The 25,847-nt window shown below is 38.5% G+C and overlaps 1 pseudogene; it reads left to right on the top strand.

The window, feature by feature from the left end:
• The first annotated feature begins 322 nt into the window (after positions 1-322).
• Positions 323-24,804, top strand: LOC107973148 (ATP-binding cassette sub-family B member 10, mitochondrial-like; annotated as a pseudogene).
• The last annotated feature ends 1,043 nt before the right edge of the window (positions 24,805-25,847 follow it).

Genomic DNA, 25,847 nt, shown 5'->3' with positions numbered 1-25,847 from the left:
TCCTGGTGTGTGTCTGTCTCTCTCTCCCCAACACAGTATAATATATGTATATATCTAAATATATAATAAATAGATATTCTAAATGAAAAAGCCCTTGTCTGTGAACCACAGAAAATGGTCTCGCTCCCACTTTGGTTGCACTCTGCCCTGTGGGGACCCCTGACTGAAGGAGGGCAGCTGAGAGTTGGTTAAAGGCTTCAGAGTCACATGGAATAGGGTTGGAATTATGGCTATGTCACATTCTGGTAATCGGACAGGGGACAGCCTCTCAGGTACCCTGTATGTCAATATCTCCCTGCCCAGGTGGTATGTGTGTTAAATGATGTCGCGAATGTAAGTGCTTAACCCAGGCTGGGCACAGTGGCTAATGCCTGTAATCCCAGCACTTTAGGAGGCCGAGGTGGGTGGATCACCTGAGGTCGGGAGTTTGAGACCAGCCTGGCCAACATGATGAAACTCCATCTCTACTAAAAATACAAAGATTACCCAGGTGAGGTGGCGGGTGCCTGTAATTCCAGCTACTCGGGAGGCTGAGGCCGGAGAACCACTTGAACCTGGGAGGCGGAGGTTGCAGTGAGCCGAAATCACACCGTTGCCCTCCAGCCTGGGTGACAAGAGTGAAACTCCATCTCAAAAATAAATAAATAAATAAAAGTGCCTAACCCAGAGCCCAGCAAGTGATGAGCATGCAATCAATGGCATTTTTGTTTCTCCTTTTCCTTCTTTCCATTATTAGAACATTTAGTTGTTAATATCATGTACTAGTCAATTAAAAGCACCTGCCAAGGAGTACAGACAGACAGAGTTCCAGGAGGGCTTGCTCTGCACAAGTGGTGGGCAGGGGAGAGCCCCCTCTCCTGCCTCCCAACCTCATAGCACTTGTTGCTCCCCCTCCCCGCTTCCCAGTCTCCCCGACGCAGTGTCTCAGTGTCCTGCCAAGCCAGCCTTCCCTCAGTTCCACTCTTGTGGACTGGCCCCTTGGTAAGCACTGTCTTTCCTGTTGCCTTCCTGCCCTTCATTGAGTCATTCATTTATTTAAGAACCCTTTCTTGATCGCCTGGGCCATGCCAGGCCAGCTGCCAGCCCCTGAGGTCACAAAATGAGCCAGGAGGGCCATGGCTTCCCAGAGAGCACAGTCCAGAGAGGGAGACAGACTCAGAACCAAACCCACAGGGCCTCCCCAAGTTTGAGGCTCTGGCTCAAGAAAAACAAGTTGGTCCTCTCTTTAGAAAAAGCCTGAAGCAGCTGGGTGCGGTGGCTCACACCTGTAGTCCTAACACTTTGGGAGGCTGAGGCAGGTGGATCACCTGAGGTCAGGAGTTCGAGACCAGCCCGGCCAACATGATGAAACCCCGTCTCTACTAACAACACAAAAATGACCCAGGCATGGTGGTAGGCACCTGTAATCCCAGCTACTCGGAAGGCTGAGGCAGAAGAATCGCTTGAACCTGGGAGGCGGAGGTTGCAGTGAGCTGAGATTGTGCCATTGCACGCCAGCCTGGGCGACAAGAGCGAAACTCCATCTCAAAAGAAAAAAAAAAAGAAAGGGAAAAAAAAGCCTGAAGCTCTGCGCATTTCTGGTCATTGGCTTCCGTGGCCCATCTCCCTACCTCCTGCCTTTGCACGCCCCTTGGTCCAGCCAGAATAAGACATTTACAATTTTCCAAAGGCAGGAGCAGGAACTAAGAATGTAGGCTCTGTGCCTGTGTCCCCATCTCAGCCCTGTGACCTTGGGTGAGTGACAAACACCTCTGGTCAGTAAAAATAGATGCCATAACCAGACATGGTGGCTCACATCAATAATCCCAGCACTTTGGGAGGCCAAGGTGGGAGGATTGCTTGAGGCCAGGAGTTTGAGACCAGCCTGGGCAACATAGTAAGACCCCATCTGTAAAAATAAAAAAAAAATAAGCCAGTTATGATGGCATGTGCCTATAGTCCCAGCTACTCAGGAAGCTGAGGTAGAGGCTCACTTGAGCTCGGGCTGGAGGCTGTGGTGAGCTATGATTGCACCACTGTACTCCAGTCTGGGCCACAGAGCAAGACCCTGTCTCAAAAGGATGCTACAGCACCTACCTGGAGCAGTCGGTGCCTCGATTGAATGAATGATGGTGTTACCAGGCAGGTGCAGGGGCCAGCATCAGCTCTTTCCTTTCTCCTCCCCTTGGCCAGCACCTCCTGGGGTCTAGGAGCCATATCAGGAATGATTCTATCTCTACTAAAAATACAAAAATCAGCCGGGCATAGTGGCATATGCCTGTAATCCCAGCTACTCGGGAGGCTGAGGCATGAGAATCACTTGAACCCAGGAGGCAGAGGGTGCAGTGAGCCAAGATCGTGCCACTGAACTCCAGCCTGGGTGACACAGCGAGACTCTGTCTCAAAAAAAAAAAAAATATATATATATAATATAAATATATATAATATATATATATAATTTTTTTAGGCTGGGGCAGTAGCTTACACCTGTAATTTTAACATTTTGGGAGGCAGAGGTGGGAGGATCATTTTACCTAGGAGTTTGAGACCAGCCTGGGCAACATAGTGAGATCTTGTCTCTATAAAAAAAAGTTTTAAATTATTCAGGCGTGGTGGTGCATACCTGTAGCCCCAGCTACTTAGGAGGCTGGGGCAGGAGAATCCTGCTGCTGCATTTTGTGCTACTGCCCTCCAGCCTGGGCAACAGAGTGAGACCCTGTCTCAAAAAAGAAGAAGAAATGCATATATATATATTTTAAGATCCATTTTAGAGTTGCAGTAAAATTAAAAGAAAGGTACAAAAAGGTCCCATATAGCTCCTGCTCCCACACATGTATAGCCTCCTCCATTATCCACACCCCTGGACAGAGTGGAATATTTGTTACAATTGATGAACCCACATTGACACATCATCGTCACTTGAGGTCCATAGTTTGCATTAGGGTTCATTCTGGGTGTTTTATAGTCTACAGGTTCAGACAAATGTACAATGACATGCATCCACCAACATAGTATCATACAGAGAGTTTCCACTGGACAAAACCTATTTTGATTGAGTTGTCCTACAATAAACGAATGAAGCATCATAGCAGCACAGTGTAGTGCGGAAAGCAGAGACTGGAGTCAAGCAAGCCAGGATTCGTGCTCTGCCTCTAGTACCTACATTGGTGTGGTTAAGGCAGGTTACTCTCTGAGATTCTGTTTTCTCCTCTGTAACACTAGAATGATTATACTTACATGATTCAAGTAAGAATAAAATGAGAAAAAATAAAATAACGAAAGGTGACACACTTGGTACAATGTCATAATAAATAGCAGCTAGCTACTCCCATCCTTGATGTCTATCCAACCATAACTGCAATCCCATCATTAACAGGTTCTGACATTTTGACTTGCCTTCATTTTCTTTTTATAATAAGTGGCAAACAATGTCAATAACCAGCTCAGTTACCCATAATAGTTGCAATATTTAAGCAGCAAACACCAAAATAATATATCAAATTATAAAGACAAATATCTCACACAAAATGCGAGAAAGAAATACTGGAAAGAAATGAGAGGTAAATTTACAACTTCCACTGTGCATTCTCTGAGAGAAAGAAGTTTTGCTGTGATTTAAATCTTAATAGGTAATGAAATATAGATGTATAAAATTATAAAAGTGCATTTCATTGAGTTATAGAATTTCAGGATTGTTAAGTCCAAATCGTTAATGGATAACTGAATATCATTAAAAATGATTTTTACTTTAATTTATGCTTTAGAGCACTTTTTTAAAAGGCTATTTGAGGAATCCCTGAGTAAGCAAAATGGTCACAACCCAAGAATAAGAGGTTAGAAGTGATAAACGGAGGTTTTCTTCAGAGAATCCTCTCCATTTATAGGTACTAAGCTGTGAATGGATACACAACCCTATAATAAACCTTCAAAAGAGATGCGTTGGAAGAAACGTACAAATCTAAATCTAGTAGTTGTTCACTAGTGGGCCAAGGCAATTGGGGAGAGATGCTGTAATAAAAGATAAAATTCAATCAGCAACTTAGTCCAGAATTTTTCAAAGTATAATCCACAGCCCAACTGTGTCTAAATCCTCTAGGGACAATGAGTGATGGTGGTAGACACTGAAAATGCAACCAATATTTTTTTTTTTTTTTTTTTTTTTTTTTTTTTTTTTTGAGACGGAGTCTTCCTCTATCGCCCAGGGCAGAGAACACAGGGAGGGGAACAACACACACTGGGGCCTGCTGGGGCAGGGAGTGCGTGGGGAGGGAGAGCATCAGGGAAATAGCTAATGCATGCTGGGCTGAATACCTAGGTGATGAGTTGATAGGTGCAGCAAACCACCATGACACACATTTACCTTTGTAACAAACCTGCACATCCTGTACATGTACCCTGGAACTTAAAGTGTAGATTTCAATAAACAGAGATGATCAAAAAAGGATACTACAAAAAGAGAGAACAGGAATAGAAACATGAAGGTCAGAAATGATGAACATAATTAGAGAAAGGCGTCTGTCTCCACTTTCCCTCTGCATGTTTTATCATTCCCCTGATCTTAATCTACTTGACTCTTTCAATGCTTCTCCAAACTTTGCTTTACATTCGATTCTCTTTATTATTATTCTAATTAATACTTTCAATACCTATCTCCACCTAGACTGTTGTGACCATCTTCAAAATGGCCTCTTCCATTCATTTTTTCATCTTTGGATTAATCTGCTGCCTCATTTTACAGCTTAAACAACAGGATTGGATTTCTCAGTGCCCACTGAATAAGGCCATAAATCTTTAATATATAATGTCCCAATATGTCATTCTAGGTTTTGGTTTTATAATTTCCCTTAATGCAGATACATGGAGGTCATGAAATAAGCAAAGAAATCAAGTAACAAAAAGACTGAGATCCAATTAAAAAGCCATGGATGGTTAAAGCATGGTTCATGAGGATTTTCCAGTGGTCTGAGTGCTCATGATATTGAAAAAGAATGAAAACTACAGATTTTGTGAAGCTCAATTTTGTAAATATATGCACATATGCAGAGAAAATGTCCAACTGGAGGTAAACTAGATGTTATAAATAATTATTTTTAGAAAACAGGACAGAGTCTCCCTCTGTCGCCCAGGCTGGAGTGCAGTGGCACGATCTCAGCTAACTGCAAGCTCCGCCTCCCGGGTTCACGCCATTCTCCTGCTTCAGCCTCCCGAGTAGCTGGGACTACAGGTGCCCGGCACCATGCCTGGCTAATTTTTTGTGTTTTTAGTACAGATGAGGTTTCACTGTGTTAGCCAGAATGGTCTCTATTTCCTGACCTCGTGATCCACCCTCCTTGGCCTCCCAAAGTGCTGGGATTACAGGAGTGAGCCACTGCCTCCAGCCAAAAAACATTCTTAAATGGCATGATTCAAATGAATGCATGGTGTGGGGTAATGCCTCACATCTGACAACACCTCTTTATTTTTGAAAGACCTTTCACGTGCATTTTTAAATTTGATCCTTAATATAACACTGTACTGTATTAGCACAATTTTACAGGACAGGAAATAAATTTCAGACAAGGTGAGTAACTTCTCCAAGATTAAGTAATAAAGTGCTACTGTGTTTTTCCTTTCTGTTGGAGCACAAGAACATTCAATAGAAGAATATTATGCAGCCATAAAAAATGGTGAGTTCATGTCCTTTAAAGGGACATGGATGAAATTGGAAATCATCATTCTCAGTAAACTATCGCAAGAACAAAAAACCAAACACCGCATATTCTCACTCATAGGTGGGAATTGAACAATGAGATCACATGGACACAGGAAGGGGAACATCACACTCTGGGGACTGTTGTGGGGTGGGGGGAGGGGGGAGGGATAGCATTGGGAGATATACCTAATGCTAGATGACGAGTTAGTGGGTGCAGCGCACCAGCGTGGCACATGTATACATATGTAACTAACCTGCACAATGTGCACATGTACCCTAAAACTTAAAGTATAATAATAAAAAAAAAATAAAAAATAAAAAATAAATTAAAAAATTTCACTAAAGAGGAGCTGTGAGTATATTAGTGGGAGTGGGAAGTGGAAGTGTCATCTATTTTTTAAAAGGTGGCAGATCTACAATATTTAGCGAGAAACGGGGAGAAGGAAAAGCCAAAACAAATGAACTCATTTATTTAAAAACATTATCAGCATTACCCTGAAAATTATCAAAATCTTATTTGCTATATCAATATATTTTTGGAAGCATTTTATGGAAGTATTCTTGATAGAGTTTTAATGCATTTAATGCATGCTCTTTTTTTCAGGTGTCCAAAGAGAAGTGCGCTTTTTGCAATAGATCGATATTTCTCTAAGCCTGCTTCCCACACCAACTAATATCAGATTCACTAGCATTTTTTAAGAATAGACTTCTAGCTCTTACTCCCAACAAAATTAATCATAGTTTTTGGGAACTAACCCAGGTATCTTCATTTTCAACCAGCATCTAAGATTTGGCTAGTAAGTTGTGAGAATCAACAGATTTTACTTTTTTATTTTTATTTTTATTTTTATTCTTTTTTTTTGAGACGGAGTCTCTGTCGCCCAGGGTGGAGTGCAGTGGCACCATCTCGGCTCACTGCAAGCTCCGTCTCCCGGGTTCACGCCATTCTCCTGCCTCAGCCTCCCAAGTAGCTGGGATTACAGGCCTGCGCCACAACGCCCGGCTAATGTTTTGTATTTTTAGTAGAGACGGGGTTTCAACGTGTTAGCCAGGATGGTCTCCATCTCCTGACCTCGTGATCCCCCGGCCTCGGCCTCTCAAAATGCCTGGATTACAGGCGTGAACTGCTGGGCCCGGCCCTACTTTTTTTGATATGATATGGATGCAGGCAGAAATATCTAAATAGGGTTATAATCAATCCAAATCTTTTTTTTCAACTATCATAAATTACCACAAAAATTTTGTTCCATGTGAAAAGATTACCTAAAGAATGAATAAGTAACTTGGAACTTTAAAGAAAATGGACAGACACTCATTCACACACGTACGTAGAGGAGGTGCATTGCAGTAGAAGAATTTCTTTTCTAGATTAATGGTTGTAAATGTCCCCAATCAAATATTAGTTAATAAGTCAGCATTGTCCTTTGAAAAATAATTTGAGAAATGACAATAATTTTGTTTCTGCTACTAATTTTGACCTCTGATTGCTAAGTCATCTAACCACTACCCATTGTTCACCCTGTGTTTGTTTTCTAGTGTAAATTTGGTAGACTTAATTATGGGTGATAATAGTAGCATTTTTGAGGGATGACAACCTTGTGCATTTCAATGCATAATTATGAAAGCACTCTTGACAAATGAATTGATCACCTACACAAAACAGGCATGGGTGGTGTAAATGCAGGTCAATCAAATAGAAGATCAATCATGTTAAGCAATATTTTCCAACAGTTCTTTTGAGAGATATTCAGAGAGCCAACAAGGAAAGTAAGTTTTAAATAATCTTGTAGATGGTATATTTTAAAACATACTAAGTACATTTTTTGTTTGTTTTTAACTGCAAGATTTCTTAATGTAATGAACAGACCAATATGCAGTGAATATCTTGGAGGCAACTGTATAGTTCACTGTTGAATGTATTTGGCAATGAGACACTTTTGCAGTTATCTTGTGGAACTAGGATAATGTGGGATGGACTCAGAAAATCTGAATTTAAGAGTATACAGCTCTGATGAACCACATTATTTATAACTTCTAGCTGGTTTAAGATCTGTCTTTCTAGGGAAAAAATGAATTTTAGATGATTTGTACACTACATGTAGTGTGGCCCATTGTAAAAGTTTAAAATCCTTCCCTTATCCTCTTTTTCCCAAAAGCATATCTAATTCTTTTGCCTTGAGAATGAATAATGGTTTTTCATCACTTCAAACATGATTGAATAACCTACGAAGACCCAAATACAGTGGAAAAGACAGAAGAGAGTCCCAATTCCTTGGTTATTGATTATAGCTCTGCTGATTCTGTGCCATCCCATCTTGGTCATTTTTATGGGTTCTAACATATTCCATCTGTTGAGCACCTATCTCTCTGCGTCTTTGAACTGACACCGAACACGTGGACTCTAATTAGTTCTTTTACAATTTCCTGGTAAGAGTATGCTCTTACCTGTTTATCTGAAATCTCATGGCCTCTTGACAGCTCTTTACTATCTACGTTGTTATATATAATTCAAAGACAGAGAAAACACAGTGAACATTTAGATCAACTAACTCATACTGCAAAAGAGGAAATATAACATATTACTTCTTTTCTACTCCTGCCTATGAGACTTTGCAATGTAATAATGATTCTTTGAAACCTCGCTGATTTCTACAGAGTCTCCAGACCTAAATTCTCCAAAGCGATGCCTTCAAACTACTGCTTAGGACATGGCCTGTTCCTGGAGGAGAGTGAGGTACCCCCCAATCCCCACCACTCACATAGAAACGTTTATGGGAACAGGACTAAGCTAAAAATTTCATGAGGCAATAAACTATTTCTGAGCCATGCTAGCATTCTTTCACATCTCTGTATTCCAAGACTTAGCTTTGCAGCTGTTGCCTAACACAGAGAAAGCCCTCAGTATTTTTGTTAGAGGAATAATCAGAAATATAGATAAATTGAAAGCAACTGCTAGAGTAAATTATATAATCAGAGCTAATTGTCAACAATACAAACTGTGTACCTTGAAGGACATGGTCTAAAATTCATTTTTTTAAGGTAGAAAAAGGATTATCTTCTTTACTATATTTCCAAAAAGCATGATTAAACCCTCATCAATTTCTGTACCTGTGAATTGCTTTGGCGTTATACTTACACAGCATCAGACATTTTATACTCTGGATAATTAGTGGACAGTTTTGCACCTTTGATTTGATATTATGCCATCAGTATTCAACAGTTACTTTAACCGCTACTGAAATATTTTAAATCCACTGCCATTTAATCATAGTAATTATCCTGTCTGCAGAAGTTTCCAGTGACAGAGAACTACCCTGTGACTGACAACCAATGATGAATAGTTTTTTTTTGGCACTTAAGTTTGGCTAACAAGTAAATGAGGATTCTTCACATTTTCTTTGCTTTGCCTTGCCAAGTGTAAAAACTATAAGTCCTCTAGCTGACATTTGACTTGGTGAAACTATAATTGTCTCATTGGTTGTGGCTCTGTTAGAGAAAAATTATATATATAATCAACTATCAGCTCAGATGAATTTCTCAGCTATATTGCTTACTTTTGTTTGTCACAGAATTAACGGAAAATTTATTTTTGTCTTTAATCTCCCTTAGAATATAATAATTGAATTCATTTCCCACCATAAAACTCTCATCTCCTGCTTTGTTTTTTTTTTATAAAGAGAAACTTTAGCACAAAATACATATGGCCCAAAGACATGTTGAAACATATATTGAATATATCTACAAAATTTTAAATATATATGTGAAAAATTCTCATGAATATGTGACATAAAAGGTAAAATGAAAATTTACTTTTCGAAATATTAATCAGTTAAGAAATGGATATTAGGAAATAGTTCATTCTTTTTTTGATGCATATGCTAATGAGCCTTTAGGGAAGGTTATGGTGTGAAATCTAAGATTCAGGGATTCAGATTTTCTCAGGGAATTATGTGCAATTAAAAAACAACATTTAATGGGTGTGGTATAAAACTATCTTAAGTGATTCTATTCCAAGGGGAGGAAATCATATTTTTCTAACATTGAAACTGAGAGAAGTTTGGAGAGAATTCAGAAAATAGGAAAACAATTTAGTTTCAGAGAATTAACTGCTGTAATACCAGAATACTAAACCTGGAGTTGCAAGTGTGTTATATAAGATGACCAGGCCCTAAGATGTCATTTTTCTTACCTTTGGTAGGATAGAAAATGACTGTGATGGCTTGTTTATTATGTTCTAGAATTCTTATTAGATAATTCTGTAAGTTGTATTATTTAATGCTTCCTACAAGTCAAAGAGATATTACTTTATCTCTTATTTTACAGATTAGGGCACAATATTTGAATATTAGGTAATAATACCTAATGTTATAGTGCCAGGGAATGGTTGAACTTAAAGTCCAATCTGCATGCAAAGACAGTGTTCTTTCTATAAACTCTTCAATTATGTAGTCTGTATAAGAGAACTCTTTCTTTTCACTGAATGAATTAATCAATTTAGTTACTAGTGTAAAACTGGTATAATTTAATTTCTTGAAGACCTTGGCTTAGCACGGGAACATAATAAATTAAAATAGAGTAAAAATCTTTTGAAATAACTATGATGTGTCTCTCAGCATAATAAAAAAGGGAGGAAAACTTCAAGGTCCAATAGTAGACGGATGATTAAACAAATTATGCTATGCCCATACACAGGGTATATATATTTAAATCATTACTTTAGTTGTACAATATAAACTTTTCAATATGTCACCAGATATTATAGTAAAACATTAAGGGAAAATAATTAATGAAGGGAAATCTTAACCTAATATTTAATACTTTATCACTTAATAGGATTTTGAGGAACACCTTTCTTATTTCTTTGTTCCTTTTAATTTAGAATCATAGAGATGTTGTATAGCCAAAAAAAAAAAAAAAAAAAAACCCAGGAGATATACATATCTTTTTTTTTTTTTTTTTTGAGACGGAGTCTCGCTCCATTGCCCAGGCTGGAGTGCAGTGGCGCGATCTCGGTTCACTGCAAGCTCCGCCTCCCGGGTTCACACCATTCTCCTGCCTCAGCCTCCCGAGTTGCTGGGACTACAGGCGCCCCCCCCCCCACCACGCCTGGCTAATTTTTTGTACTTTTGGTAGAGACGGAGTTTCACCGTGTTAGCCAGGATGGTCTCGATCTCCTGACCTCGTGATCCACCCGCCTCGGCCTCTCAAAGTGCTGGGATTACAGGCGTGAGCCACCGTGCCCAGCCGAACCCAGTAAATATTTTACATGTTCTAAAAGTTCTCACATTCTCAACAGTATTTAGAAAACGAATGGAAAACATTGACATAGCAGTAACTGGTGTCTGCCTTCATTAAATTTCAAAATCTTTTTTTTTTTTTTTTTTTTTGTGAGAGAGAGTTTCACTCTTTTTGCCCAGCCTGGAGTGCAATGGTGCAATCTCGGCTCACTGCAACCTCCGCCTCCCAGGTTCAAGCGATTCTCCTGCCTCAGCCTCCCAAGTAGCTGGGATTACAGGCACCTGCCACCATGCCCTGCTATTTTTTTGTTGTTGTATTTTTAGTAGAGATGGTGTTTCACCATGTTGGCCAGGGTGGGCTTGATCTCTCGACCTTGTGATCCGCCTGCCTTGGCCTCCCAAAGGGCTGGGGTTACAGGCCTGAGCCAACGCGCCCGGCCAAATTTCAAAATCTTTAAAACTGTCACAACTTCCTTAAAGGTAAAATGACCTATTTTACAATTTAAAAAATAGTCTCTGTGCTAATTGAATCTAGAACTAAGACTTGAATCTTTGAGTGTCTTGATCCTTAATATAATTTTGTTTCTGAATACCAATTAGAATTTGACCTAAAGACATCTGATATATGAAGGCTATTTAATTTTTATAACTTGCATGAAATAGTAATCACACTAATTCTAGTTTTCTAACAGAGAAAACAGATAAGTGTTACTTATCTGTGAGATGTTTCTCTAATTTTGATAGTTTCATATATATTCTTAAACAGATGTTTTAGGTTTGTGTTCATTTGAATTTTTTCTCAATTATGTTATATAATGATAAACAATCTGTTAACAGCACCTTAACAGAAATAATTCTTTAGAGACAATGGAAGAACCTATAAGCTCTATTGGTGGTGTAATTTTTTAACAGGTGTAAAGTGTGTTATTACAACATTCAGTTGCTATCCACTTTATTTAATTTTATAACCACTACTATCCTAATAGCATGAACATAAAGCAACCTTAGAGTATTTTTGAGAGATCACTTCTTGTGGAAATTACATTAATAGGTCATCGATTTCTCTGTTACAAATGACATTGAACAAAATGCTGCCATGGGCAAAACAAAGTCATTATAACTATTCACTACGCTGTGGACTGTGTTAAATAATCATAATCCAAAGAAGAAGCTCCAAAATGTTGGTCTCTGGTATGAATCTGTAACTTAAAAGCAGTCACACATTGGTAACATCTTCTTTCCTGAATTATGTTACTACATCACAGCAAAGGTCTAAATACACATAGAGACACTTCAACACTCAGAACATTTTCTCAGCATGCCCACAACGTGGAGCTGCAGTGTGAATGAGTCAGGCCCATGCGCTGAAACAAGTTGCTGAGTCTAGTGAAACAAAATACACCAGACGGACTCTGAATAAAGTAGTGGGTAGTACCTGAAAGCTTTGCCTTAGGCTGAATTGGAAAGTTCTGAACTTTCACTGAAGAAAATATTTATGAATGCATTACCTGAGATGAAATTAACTAGCACAGATTCAGACTAACACTTGCAGAAGTCCAGATTGTCGACATAAAACTGTCTTTGTTTTTAAGTTGATTAAATCTTCTTGTTCTATTTCTTAGAACTGTTAAGTTGTGCCCCACTATATTTACATGCCTGTTTTTTAAAACACATAATTTGTTTTTTGCTTTGAAAGTATGGAATAAGGGAACACCGCTAGGAAAATGAAAAAGCAGGAAAACTTAAACTATGGTTTATTAGAAAAATATTTATGAAGTACTTTAGCATACTAGTTGCTTTAGTGAAGTGGTTAGAACATGTGTTATTGCTCATGGTTTCCAAATGGGGAAACAAGGACTCAGAAAGCTTAAATAACTTCCCAAATGTAAATCTTGTAGTGGAATCTACAGTAATGTCCAGTTTGTCCTCTTCTAATTCCAATCCAGCATTTTTCTAGTACATATTCATTTTTGTTTGGTATATTCTCCAGTATTCCACAGTTTCCTGTGTTGTTTGAGTTCTTATTCAATACTTACTTCCCCCTCTCAGCATTTTTATCCTACTCACCAGCAGAGAAAGAGGGTAGCTTTCTCGATTTCTGTTCATCTTTGTCACCAATCACAAAACTGTAGGAGTAACATAAACCTCAATGGCAGAAATGAAGACAACATTTGCAAAATCAGAAAGCTCTCGCTTTTTCTACCTTCTGACCCAGTTTGCAAGCGTATATTGGTAAAAATATCTTGACATCTTTGGAATGCTGTCAAGAAACACAGAGCCCAAATGAAGTCTCTCTCTCTCTCTCTCTCTCTCTCTCAATCTCTCTCTCTCTCTCTCTATATATATATACTTTTTTTTTTTTTTTGAGACAATCTTGGTCTGTCGTCCAGTCTGGAGTGCAGTGGCGTGATCTCCGCTCACTGCAAGCTCCGCCTCCTGGGTTCACGCCATTCTCCTGCCACGGCCTCCCGAGTAGCTGGGACTACAGGCGCCCCTCACAACGCCCGGCTAATTTTTTGTATTTTTAGTGGAGACGGGGTTTCACCGTGTTAGCCAGGATGGTCTCAATCTCCTGACCTTGTGATCCGCCCACCTCGGCCTCCCAAAGTGCTGGGATTACAGGCGTGAGCCACCGCTCCCGGCCATGAAGTCTATATTCATTGTCTCTCACATACATTTTGCCTCTTAAAAATACATTTTGTGCAGTTTAAGCCCAAAGTGTCACAGAAGTACTACATTTCTGTGACTTGTAATTCCAAAGTGAGACATTTCAATCTTCTTTAAACTGGAAATAATTCTTATACTTGTCACCTCTTGTAGTTTATACAGGTCTCTTTTGATCCTTTGGTAGTTACTTGCTGAATATTGAAAATGGCTTTTTTGACAAATATAAAACGGGGATTTATGTGTGCATATTTATTTTTATAATTTTTGTTTGTTGCTGGGTCCAAGAAGCCTTTTTCTCCCCTTGGCATTACTTTGATGCACCTGTTAGGATCCTGCTGAAAGCTCTCTTGCTTCTTTGGAGCTCTGAGAGGAGCTTTGTACCTTTGACATTTTCACTAGCTTTTGACTAGCTGCCAAGATTTCGGCTGCTGTTGGTGCAGTACAGAGGCAGCCATGTATTGGGCTGCCAAGTCTCAAACTCTTGTTTAGCACGACAGCGAGAACCTCCAGACCTCACTAAAGAGAATCTGCAGAACAGAACTGTATTCTTTCACAAGGTGGTTGGTGCCAAGGCCGGGTTGGTCTTTGACAGAGCAGAAGCCAGGATGATCAATATCAGAAGCATCCTCACACATGGTTTTTAGGTCAGGAGTTGGGGTTAGGGATGAATTTTGCCAAATATTGGATATAATGGGGGATATTTAGAAAAGGTGCCAGACATTGAACAGATTCAAATTTCTCCCAGTATCTACTATTTTTTTTTTTTTTTTTTTTTTTTTTTTTTGAGACGGAGTCTCGCTCTGTCGCCCAGGCTGGAGTGCAGCGGCGCGATCTCGGTTCACTGCAAGCTCCGCCTCCCGGGTTCACGCCATTCTCCTGCCTCAGCCTCTGGAGTAGCTGGGACCACAGGCGCCCGCCAAAACGCCTGGCTAATTTTTTTTTTTTTTTTTTGTATTTTTAGTAGAGACCCCTGGCCTCCCAGTATCTACTCTTTTTGTAAAAGCAAGAAATTGTGAATTGAAAATAACCTAATTAGTTTAGAAAACCAAATAAGAAAATAAGGACAGCATTTTTTGGCCGGGCGCTGTGGCTCACGTCTGCAATCCCAGCACTTTGGGAGGCTGAGGCGGGCGGATCATGAGGTCAGGAGATCAAGACCATCCTGGCTAACACAATCAAACCCCGTCTCTACTAAAAAATACAAAAAAAAAAAAAAAAAAAAAAAAAAAAAAAAAAAAAATTAGCCGGGCGCGGTGGCGGGCGCCTGTAGTCCCAGCTACTCCGGAGGCTGAGGCAGGAGAATGGCGTGAACCCGGGAGGCGGAGCTTGCAGTGAGCCGAGATCACGCAGCTGCACTCCAGCCTGGGCGACAGAGCGAGACACTCGCGTCTCAAAAAAAAAAAAAAAAAAAAAAAAAGAATAGAAGATATATTTTTTAAAATCCTCAAGTAGGCTGTAGCATTCAATGAATTATGTCATAAATTGAATGGAAAGAGAATCTGAGCATGTCTTGCAGAATAAGGAGTGAGAAAGAGACCTGCAACATCAGGCATGCTAGATAAAGAAAATTATCTTAGGCAGCAAAGAGAGCTTTGGGGCTCGAGGTAGAAAATTGAATGGTTACGTTTAAGTGAGTGCTTCAGTAGCATTTTACATAAAAAATTCATCTGTTTTTCAAAGTAATCTGCTGTGCTAAATGCTGTTTATATCTTCTTAGTTCTGTTGCCCCACTTAATGATTACAGATAGAAATCCTTTGTAGGGACATGGATGAAGCTGGAAACCATCATTCTCAGCAAACTATCACAAGGACAAAAAACCAAACACCGCATGTTCTCACTCATAGGTGGGAATTGAACAATGAGAACACTTGGAAACAGGAAGGTGAACATCACACAGCAGGGCCTGTTGTGGGGTGGGGGAGGGGGGAGGGATAGCATTAGGAAATATACCTAATGTAAATGACGAGTTAATGGGTGCAGCACACCAACATGGCACATGTAAACATATGTAACAAACCTGCACGTTGTGCACATGTACCCTAGAACTTAAAGTATAATAATAGAAAATATATAAATAAAATTAAATTAAGAAAAAAAGAAATTCAATCATTGTAGAAGTAGTCAGCTTTCACAAGGTGGCCACTGAATAACACGAATGGTATTTGCTCTTTGCAAATAAATAAGAAGGCATCGGATTTATATTGGTAATTTAGAGTAGCTTAGAAAGCCAACGGAAAAAAGGAAGAGAGGAAAAATGAAGGAAATAAGAACAGAAGAAAGGATGGGAGGAAGGAGGGAAAAAAAGCGAGTGGGCTATCTCAATAGAACAAACACGAGTACAACTGACAAACTATTTCAGTGAGTCTTGGAACATAGGGGCAGTTTGAGGTTCTATTTAATATGTCAAGAGCTACTGTGTTTTCGAAATATTTTAGTCAACTGGACTTAGTCATGATTCATACTCTCCACAGCATCATCAAAGTTTCAGTTTGTGCCAGGAAGGTAAACTATTTTGAAGTAAGTTTGAATTTCAATTCTACCTTTTCACCATGTCTGCATAGACACGACCTTATTATAGTACAGGAATTTTGACACTTTCTTTGATTTTTTCTCCATGCCATGCAACTCTTGAGTCTTACAGAATGAAACCATGTTCTGCTATTCAAGAAGGGTTTCTTTTCTCATTCATAAATATTTGGGTTTAGAGCAAAGGAATGGGAACATATATTTAGAAACAAGGCAGTTAATTTGACATTTATCTGATTGATGGCATAAAAAATAAAGGAGAGGTAAGGAGTGAAAGAATGAAACGTTTTACTTCAAAAGGTTATCATTAAAAATATGTTGTCCTTAAATGCTTAAAAATTCTATAATTTGAATGATGCTTCTTCAATATTGAACACTATATTTTTAAGGAAACTCATAGGGCAAACTTGATGCTCAAGAATGATATTTAATTTATATTCTCGGTAACTGCCTACATTTTAGTTTTATGCATGTTGCTTAAGATTTTCAGAACATCTGATCTGAGGCTAATATTGAAAATGAGATATGCTCTTTAAAGTTGAATTATCTTTCAGGATACATTTTAATTTATTTTATTATCCAGATAATTGGAATCCTCTTAATACCCTAAAATGAAAATAGTTTTTACAATATGAATTGTCTTTTTTGTTACTAGCCATGTGATTTTAATTGGCAATATTTCAATTTTACTTTTAGCATCTAATTATCTCCTTTTTTTTTTCTATTTTTAAGGGGTTATTTGAATAATCTGCCATAGTCATGATTGTTGACTATGTAACAAGTCATAATTTTAGAATTGCATTCCAAACTTTTGCTGAGCAACTATTTTGTGCAAAGCTCTGTGCTACACACCAGAAGAAACATAAAACTTGATTAATGATTCTCATGTTTCTAAATATTTATAGTCACCGCTCTAAGAAAGACAAATATACACACAAAATTACAAATAAGCCAAAATATTAAACTTTCATAATGGAGATATAAGCATGTATTACAGATTCATGAGGGAAGGAGAATATGTTGGATGAAATAGCACATGAAAAGTGAGTCACTGGAACTTAGCCACAAAAGGAGCTGATTTTTTTCTATTCCCTAAGATGTTAACTATTTTATGTTGCCTGGAAATGTGAATAAATGTATTAAATAGCAATCTCATTGTATATACCAATTGATGGTAATTAAATTGAAGCATCTCTGTTACTATTTGTAAAAGATACTCATTTGAATTTTTTTTTTTTTTTTTGAAGAGTCTCACTCTGGCGCCCAGGCTGGAGTGCAGTGGCGCGATCTCGGCTCACTGCCAGCTCCGCCTCCCGGGTTCACCCCATTCTCCTGCGTCAGCCTCCCGAGTACCTGGGACTACAGGCGCCCGCCACCACGCCTAATTTTTTTGTATTTTTAGTAGAGATGGGGTTTCACCTTGTTAGCCAGGATGGTCTCGATCTCTTGACCTCGTGATCCGCCTGCCTCGGCCTCCCAAAGTGCTGGGATTACAAGCGTTAGCCACTGTGCCCGGCCTTATTTAAATTTTTAAATCCTGTTTTCAAACTTTATAGTCTAAATTTTGGAAAATGTCACGGTAAAATTTGATAAAGACAATAGCTAATAGATGTTCCGTACAGGTCAGTTTTAACATGCTTCTCTAACTAGCTCCTACTAAGCATGGAATGAAACCAAAGAACAGGTACAACTTCAAATTTCATTGGCTTTTCAGCTCTTAAGAGAATAGTCATATCTAAGCAATGAAATTGTGTTTAATCTACCTTAAAATATCTGTAAAATGTCTACTTTCCCACTAGCCATTACAACCATGGCAATCTACATTCAAACATGCATATAAAATTAGTTATCTTTTCCTGACATTACAGAGTTGTGGAAAATTAGTCCTCATGCCTATTTTATACGAAGCGTTGTACTTTCCTACTATGAAAAAACAGTGAAGTTCTAAATGGAAATGTGAATGAGAAGCAAAATTGGCAATATTCTCTAATAATATGAAATTAACATGTAGAATCAAATCCTTGATTAATACAACCAAACGAGTTACTGTCAGGACGTGAGAAATAGAAAGCAGGATGATTTTTCATGATATAGGTGTCAAATTTCATGGTATTTCAAAATGCCTTAACTCTGATGACATCAATTCCGCTACTTCTAGATCTCTGATGCCGGCATGACCTATACCTTAAACGTTATGATTTTCTTGGTCATTCAGTCTAGTACTGAGTTTTCAATTTTAGTTTTTTTATGTATTATGTATTGAGGGAAATTTTATATAAATGCATAGATTTTAGGTATATAATTCAATGACAAATATATATAAATTCATGTAGCCAAAACCTAAATCAGGATATACAATATTTCTACTTGCTAGAAAGTTCCCTTTGTCCACTTTCAGTCATTTCCCAGCTCCAATAGGCAACGTGCTTTCTGAAGTCTATATCCATGTATTACTTTTGTCTGTTCTTGGACTTCGTATATTTTGTGTCTCATTATTATTGTTTAATATATATTCTTGAGATCCTTTCATGCTGTGTGTATTGGTATCTCATTATTTTCATTGTTAAGTTCCATTGTGTAGTTCATTGTTTTCATTGCTAAGTAGTATTCCATTGTGTAGATATACACATTTTTAAAAAATCTGCGATTTTTTGGATGAATATTTGATTTTTTTCAAAGTTTCGACTACTTTCAGTAATACTGCTATAAACAGGTATGTAAAAGCCTTTTTGTGGCCATTCAATTGATCTTGTGTAAAGCCCTAGGAGTGTAATTGATAAATGATGAAATATTTTTATGTTTAACTTTGTAAGAAACTAGATTAGTTTTCAAAAGTGTGTATTTTATTGTAGTCTTCCATCAGCAAATTATGAGAGGTTGAGTTGTTCGCCATATGTTCATCAACATTTAGTGTTGTCATTTTTGTGCATTCCACAGTTAGTAACTCTTTGTAGTTTTAATTTGTATTTACACACAATTAAAGATGTTAGGTGTATTTTCATGTGCATCTTGGCCATTTGTATATCTATTTTTTGAAGCATCTGTTCAAGTTAGACACATCTTTTTCTTATTGATGTGTAGGATTTCTTTATGTAGTCAAGCTCTTTTTCAGGTATATATTTTTGAATATCTTTTTCTAGTCTGTAGCTTGCCCTTTTATTTTCTTAATATTTATAATTATTTGTTTTTCATTTGTAAAGAAATCTTGTTAATATAAATTTTTGTTCTCTATGTCCTAAGAAATATTTTTTTCTTGAAGATGGGGCAGATTTTCTCCTATGCTTTGTATCAGCATCTTTAGAGCTTTAGACTATACACCTAAATCTATTATATACCTGAAATTAATTTATGCATTATGATGTAGGGCTTAAGGTTTTTTTTTTTTTGACTTATGAAGTGGTTCCATCATTTATTAGAAAGATTTTTCTTTCCAGTTTGAATTGCCTTGGTGCCTTTGTTTAAATTGAATGATCAAATATGTATTTGTACATTTCTATTCTTCTCTATTAGTATATTCATTTTCCCTTACACCAATGTTGCTTTGTCTTGTTCAGGATAGCTTTTGACAAGTATTTAACCAGGAATAATAATTTCTCCCAATTCATGCTTCATTATGGCTTTTATCTTTCTATTATAAGTCTTGTGCATTTCTATATAAATTTTTAAAAACAACCTATCAGTTTTTTCCAAATAGCAGATGGGATTTTGATTGAAATTTAATCTAATAACCAAATTGAAAATTGGCATCTTAACATGATTGAGTCTTCTAATTTATGAACATGGGTTTAGGTCATATATAATTTTTTTCAGAAATGCTTAGTAGTTTTCAGGGTAGTATTGTGTACATTTTATTATGTTTTAATGTTAGCAAGTATAATTTTAAAAGAAATATAATTTCACATATTCGTCTTATGTCTTGTTTTATAAGTTTCTTATGATTTTATACATAAGTGATTGTGTTGTCTGTGCATAAAGATTTCTATGGCTGTTTTTTTTTCTTCCAAATTTTGTATTTCATTCTTTTTTGTTGCTTTTTATTACTGGCTCAAACCTCAGTACAACGTTAAATAAAAGTTACAGGGGCATACATACTTGCCTTGTTCCCAATGTTAGGAAGAACACATTCAATATATAGTCATTAAGTATGACATTTGATGTATGATTATGTAGATGCTCCTCTGTAACATAAAAGAAGGTTTGCCTCTATTCTTAGTCTACTCTGAGGTTTTATCAAGAATGCTTATATAATTTTGTCAGTAGAATTTTCTACATCTATTCAGATCACTATATGGAACTGTCTTTTTAATGCTATTAATCAGTTCAAATACATTGCTTAATTTTTGGATGTTAAAATAACTTTTATTATCACAGTAAACCCCAGTTAATCATTATATATTTCTTATATATTACTAGAATTGATTTGCTAATATGTATTTTTAAATTTTGCATCTGTGTTTATAAGTTATGGTGGCTTATTATTGTTTTTGGTAATGTCTTTACTAATTTTTGCAAACAAGGATAATTTGATTACTTTAGTTCCAATTTGCGTGTCCCCTTCTTTCTTTCTTTTGACTGATTGCTCTAACTAGGACTTGCTTAGGACTTCTAGTACTATGTTGAATAGCAGTGATGAAAGTGGGCATCCTTTTCTTGTTCCAGGTCTCAGAGGAAAAGCTTTCAGTTTCCCCCCATTTAGTATGAAACTGACTGAGGGTGTGTTCTATATGCTTTCATTATGTTGAGGTGTGTTCCTTCTATACAGTTTTCTGAAGGCTTTGATCATGTAGGGGTGTTGAATTTTATCAAATGCTTTTTTAGCATCAATTGAAATTATCATACAGTTTTTGTCCTTCATTCTATTGATATGATGTGATTTGATGTGAGATGATGATAATGATTTGCATATGTTTAACCATCCTTGCATCCCTGGGATAAATCCCACTTGGTCATGATGAATGATCTTTTTAATGTGTTGTTGAATGCAGTTTGCTAGCATGTTGCTGAACATTTTTGCATCAATGTTCACCAGGGATATTGGCCTGTTGTTTTTTATTTATGTGTCTTTGGTTTTGGTGTCAGAGTAATACTGGTCCTCGTAGAATGAGTTTGGAAATATTCCCTCCTCCTCTATTTTTCATAGTAGTTTGAGTAAGATTGGTATTAGTTCTTTTAAAAATATTTGGTAAAATTCAGGAGTAAAGCCGTCGGGTCTTGGGCTTTTCTTTCCCGGGAAACATTTTTTTTTTATTTTTTGAGAGGGAGTCTCGCTCTGTCGCCCAGGCTGGAGTGCAGTGGTATGATCTCGGCTCACTGCAAGCTCCGCCTCCCGGGTTCACGCCATTCTCCTGCCTCAGCCTCCTGAGTAGGTCGGACTAGAGGCGCCCGCCACCACGCCCGGCTAATTTTTTTGTTTTGTTTTGTTTTGTTTTTGTATTTTTTAGTAGAGACGGAGTTTGACCATGTTAGCCAGGATGGTCTCCATCTCCTGACCTCGTGATCCGCTCGCCTCGGCCTCCCAAAGTGCTGGGATTACAGGCTTGAGCCACCGCGCCCGGCCTTTCCTGGGAAAGTTTTTGTTTCCATCTCAGTACTTATTGGTCTTTTCAGGTTTTGGATTTTTTCATGGTTCATTCTTGCTAGGTTGTATGTGCCTAGGAAAGTATCCATTTATTCTAAATTTTCTAATTTATTGGCCTATAGTTGCTCATACTAGCCTCTAATGATCCTTAGAATTTCTACAGTATCAATGATAAATCCGTATTTTCATCTCTGATTTTATTTAGGTTTTTTTTTGTATTTTTTTTTCGTGTGGCTAAAGGTTAGTGGTTCGGTTTATCTTTTTTAAAAAATGAACTTTTCATTTTGTTCATATTTTGTATTTTTTCATTTCAATTTCATTAATTTCTGCTCTTATCTTTATTCTTTCCTTTCTTCTATACTTATTTTGGGTCTGGTTTACTCTTGCTTTTCTAGTTCTTTAAGATGTATCGGCGCCTCGGGCCCCGCAAAGCCAGGGCGGCTCCTGCCGGTAGCCTGCGTGCGGGCCCGGCCAGCCGCGCCGCCAGTCCATCTCGCCGTTCACTGCCCTGAGGCCGGCGCGGCCATGGGGCGCGGGGCCGGCGCTGCTCTGGGGCATTGGAGCTGCGCGCTGCTGGAGAAGCCGCGCGCCGCTGGAGGAGCTGCTGCCGGGGCGGGGGTCTGGGCGGCTCGGGGGGCCACGCGGGCCTCGGACGGCTCCCGGGGCTGTGGGCTCGGGGCCCGGCAGCTGCAGGTGCGGGGCTCTTGCCGGCCGGGCGCTCCTCGGCTACCGCGCGCCGGGTTGCCAGGGCGCTCCCACCGCCACTGCCTGGGCAGGGACGAGGCCTGGCGGCGCGGGCCGCCGGCGCCTCCGGGAACGACGGGCGGCTACGACCCACGGCGCCGGGACTCTCGGAAGCCCGGAAGCTCCTGGGGCTGGAGTACCCTGAGCGCTGGAGGCTGGCAGCTGCGGTTGGATTTCTCGCGATGTCCACTGTTACCTCCATGTCTGCCCCTTTCTTCCTGGGGAAGATCATCGATGCCATCTATACCAACCCCACTGTGGACTACAGCGACAACCTGACCCGCCTCTGCCTTGGCCTCAGTGGCGTGTTTCTGTGTGGTGCTGCCGCCAATGCCATTCGTGTCTACCTCATGCAAACTTCAGGTCAGTGCGTTGTGAAGAGGCTGAGAACTTCGTTATTCTCCTCCATTCTGAAGCAGGAGGTTGCTTTCTTTGACAAGGCTGGCACAGGGGAATTGATTAACCGCTTCTCATCGGACACTGCACACTCCTGGGGCGCTCAGTGACTGAAAACCTCTCAGATGGGCTCAGGGCCGGGGCCCGGGCTTCTGTAGGCATCAGGATGAGGTTTTGTGTCTCACCTAATCTGGCCACCTTTGTTTTGAGCGTGGTGCCTCCAGTGTCAATCATTGATGTAATTTATGGACGATATCTGCTGAAACTGACCAAAGTCACCCAGGGTTCCCTGGCACAAGCCACTCAGCTAGCTGAGGAACGTATTGGAAATGTAAAAACTGTTCAAGCTTTTGGGAAAGAAATGACTGAAAGAAATATGCCAGCAAAGTGTACCATTTAATGCAGTTAGCAAAGAAAGAGGCATTCGCTCGGGCTGGCTTCTTTGGAGCAACTAGGCTGTCCAGCAACCTGATTGTGCTTTCTGTCCTGTACAAAGGGGGGCTGCTGATGGGCAGTGCCCACATGACCATGGGTGAACTCTCTTCCTTCCTAATGTATGCTTTCTGGGTTGGAATAAGCATTGGAGTTCTGAGGTCTTTCTACTTGGAGCTGATGAAAGGACTGGGTGCCGGGGGGTGCCTCTGGGAGACCCTGGAGAGAGAGCCCAAGCTGCCTTTTAACGGGGGGCGGGAGGGTTATCTTAAATGAGAAAAGCTTCCAGGGTGCTTTGAAGTTTAAGAACGGGCATTTTGGCGATCCTGCTCGCCCAGAGGCGCCCATATTTCAGGATTTCAGCCTTTCCATTCCGTCAGGATCTATCACCGCACTGGTTGGCCCAAGTGGTTCTGGCAAATCAACAGTGCTTTCGCTCCTGCTGAGGTTGTAGGACCGTGCTTCTGGAACTGTCAGTCTTGATGGAACTATCAGTCTTGATGGCCATGACATCCGTCAGCTAAACCCAGTGTGGCTGAGATCCAAGATTGGGACAGTGAGTCAGGAACCCATCTGGTAAACAACATGAGAGACTTTAGTGCAAAACAGTGTTGCAGAAAAAAAAAAAAAAACCCTCAGAGACTGCATGAAATGTGTAAACCATATATCAAGTTATTTGAAAAATACCTATTTTTTCCAAAGCGTGTAAAATATTGCTTTGAAATGTACCTGTTCTCAAGATCTTTTTATTCAGAGTTTTAACCATTGTAACTTTTTAAATGTCTATAGCACTGAAGTTATTTTCAGGTTTTGTATCATTGTGGAATATTTTCATTAATATGCCATGGCACCTCATTTTCTTTTGCCTGCTGTTAAAGATGGAAGCTGTTGTCAAATGACAACTTTAAAAAGGGAAGTGTAAATAAAAAGCCTGATTATTTTAGGCCAGTTTGCCAATCACTGTGTAATTCTTCTGGTAGTATTCTACCTACTTTAAGTCTAATTTTACTAGATAGAGTAATGGAAAATGAAAATTTAACCCTTTATTCCGATAATCTCATGAAGCAAACCTAACTATTTAACATCAGCTGGAAAGAAGAAAACATTTATATTGCCCGTCTCCTGTGTCTTCAAAGGTGTGAGAGTTGAAGAATGTGTGTTCCTATGGGAACTGTGTTTGAATATGTGCAGTTTTCAACATTTTGGCACATGAAAGCCTGACAAGTTCTTAAAAAGGCAGAAGCTTATTTTTTGAACAGGAAAACCTATTTTTTAAATTCATATATTTGTATGAGTACTTTTGCGAAGCAAGGGATGAACTGCTAGGTATTATTAAGAATGAATGATTTTTGCATTTAAGTTGTTTGAAGGCATGTATTTTGAAAAAATATCTGTTACAAATTTATAATTTCAAGACAAATGGAATCTTACGATACTTTTGGAATTTCATTAATAAGGCTAAAATCTGAGGAATATAACTAATTTTCAGCCTTAAGACATTTAAGTTTAGAAGTCCTTGCTATTCAACAGAATAACAAGAAACCTTCAGAATGTATCACTCTCCTGAAAAGAAGGTATTAATAAGCCCTTTTATTTATGGTTATAGTTTTATTTATAGTCTCAGAATTCCTAAAGCAATGCTGACAACCATTGAATTTGCCATATTTTGTATTCAGTGCTGTTAATGTGCTGTTGCCTCAGGAAAAACTGCTTTTTCTCCGTTGATGAGGCTAGACCCTAAGAGGTAATTAAGTCAATGTAAATCAAATGGAAGTTTTGCCATGAACTAAGCATTTACTAGTTCCCTGATTAGACTGGAAGAAGAAACCGCTATTTCATGACAAGCATGGAATATTATATTTTCTTCTTCATAATTAATGAAGAAAATTGATATGAATGAATGAATGTAGTATTTTTTGAATTAGTAAACACTACATCTATGACAATCATTTTAACAGGCTCTACTTGTGTTCTTTATAAAGTGTGATTTTCAGAAAGCAAACAAAACACAATTACAAGGTTGAATCTGAGGAAAATAATCCTTGTGCCATAGAAGTATTTACAAAATTGCATTTCATTGTTATATTTTCTGATACATGATGTTCAATTATATCTTTAGGTAATATTTTATATCATAGATTAAAATTTATAGTGACCTTAAAAAAAGATGTATCATCAGGTTATTTATTTGAGGTTTTACACTTTTTTGATCTTGGAAGTTATAGGTATAAATTTCCCTCTTACTACTGCTTTTTGCTGTACCCATAGGTTTTGGTATGTTGTGTTGCCGTTTTTATTTGCTTCAATAAATTTTTCAATTTCTTCTTAATTTCTTTGTTGAAATTGTAAGGATCATTAGAGGCTACTATGAGCAACCATAGGCCAGAAATTAGAAAACCTGCAATATATGGATACATATAGATACAGAAAAATTCACATTATGAATTTGCTCTTAAATAAGCTTTGGTAATTTGTCTCTTTAAAGAACTTTGAGCTGCCAAATTCGTGAGTATGGAATTGTTCATAATAGTTATTATCATTTAAATATAGAGGCTCTGTAATGATATTTCTTCTTTTATCAGTCCTTTTTTCTTA

This window comes from Pan troglodytes, chromosome 16, assembly GCF_028858775.2.
Source record: "Pan troglodytes isolate AG18354 chromosome 16, NHGRI_mPanTro3-v2.0_pri, whole genome shotgun sequence".
NCBI classification, from domain to species: Eukaryota; Metazoa; Chordata; class Mammalia; order Primates; family Hominidae; genus Pan; species Pan troglodytes.
This window is presented reverse-complemented; position numbering and strand designations above follow the sequence as displayed.